The 1,377-nt window shown below is 35.7% G+C and overlaps 1 protein-coding gene across 7 annotated transcripts in view; it reads left to right on the forward strand.

Moving 5' to 3' along the window:
• Positions 1–1,377, forward strand: part of LOC106462738 (collagen alpha chain CG42342-like) — a 220,189-nt gene that overhangs the window by 10,446 nt on the left and 208,366 nt on the right. The gene's annotated exons all lie outside the window — the stretch shown is intronic.

Here is a 1,377-nt window from a genome sequence, read left to right on the forward strand (position 1 = left end):
TTCTAGCGTTGTAAGTCCGCAGACATACCGCTGTGACACTGGGGGCAAACAAAGCTGAACACGAGAAAATTTGTTATAAATGTTAAGGTAAATTTTCAGCTCTAGGAGGGAGAAAAAGCCAATAATAGGGGCAGAGGTAAAACTGTATCAAACAAATTATTTACTCATGCCCAAACTCTACGAATAAGTTTTCGAGAGTTTAATTGTAATCAAAACGAACCTATGTTCATGTACAACTGTTAATTTACCTTATCGTGTTTTAGATTGCTTAAAGAATTAGATAACGAACTCCGAAAAGATTGCAAAGAAACGTTTGATGACAATGAAAGTACAATTCTTAGACGCGATGTATCAGTCTAACATCCAGAATTAGACTTGCATAATAGAATACAAAAGATAAGAAAGTTTTAGTTTGAAACAAAATTTAAAAATAACTTACCTTTAGTATACGCCAAACGTACTTAGCATGTTCTGCAAAGCGTATCTGTAATCGAAACCTATGAGAGATGTTAGAAAGTAAGCCAAAGTAAAGAGCCAACATAAATTGTGTTTATAAGTACTTAGCATGTTCTGCAAAGCGTATCTGTAATCGAAACCTATGAGAGATGTTAGAAAGTAAGCCAAAGTAAAGAGCCAACATAAATTGTGTTTATAAGTTATTCTACACTATAATTTACATTTCTATTAAAGAACTTCTCATTGAAACATAGACACACAAATAAGGACTTCATAAAAAGTTTAAAATTTAGATAAAATATTTAAACAGTATAGATAATTAATGAAAAAATTAATAGTCGTTAACTATCCAATTTTATTCAACGTCTTTGAATAAAATTATAAGTATAAGATTAATAATTAATTTCTGCTGAACGAAAAAATAATTATAATTCATTTAACGTACCTCTTTCCAAACCTCCAGTGACATACACAGCGGAATGTCTGCGGACTTACAACGCTAGAAACCTGGTGGGCAGAGCACAGATTCGTTTGTTTGTTTATTTGTTTTTAATTATGCACAAAGCTACACAAGGGCTATCTGTGCTCTGCCCACCACGGGTATCGAAACCCGGTTTCTAGCGTTGTAAGTCCGTAGACATACCGCTGTGCCACTGGGGGCGACAGAGCACAGATAGCCCATAGTGTAGCTTTGTACATAACATCAAATCTCTTTCCAAAAGAAATATTTTGTATTCATTGTGCATTTAAAAACGTTTTATGATATTTTAGAAAGCTTTTAATGTTAGCTCTCTCTCTCTAGGCCCGGCATGGCCAGGTGGTTAAGGCACTCGACTCGCAATCTGAGGGTCGCGGGTTCGAATCCCCGTCACACCAAACATGCTCGCCCTTTCAGCCGTGGGGGCGTTATAATGTGACGGT

Source organism: Limulus polyphemus, unplaced genomic scaffold, assembly GCF_000517525.1.
Source record: "Limulus polyphemus unplaced genomic scaffold, Limulus_polyphemus-2.1.2 Scaffold1235, whole genome shotgun sequence".
Taxonomy (NCBI): Eukaryota; Metazoa; Arthropoda; class Merostomata; order Xiphosura; family Limulidae; genus Limulus; species Limulus polyphemus.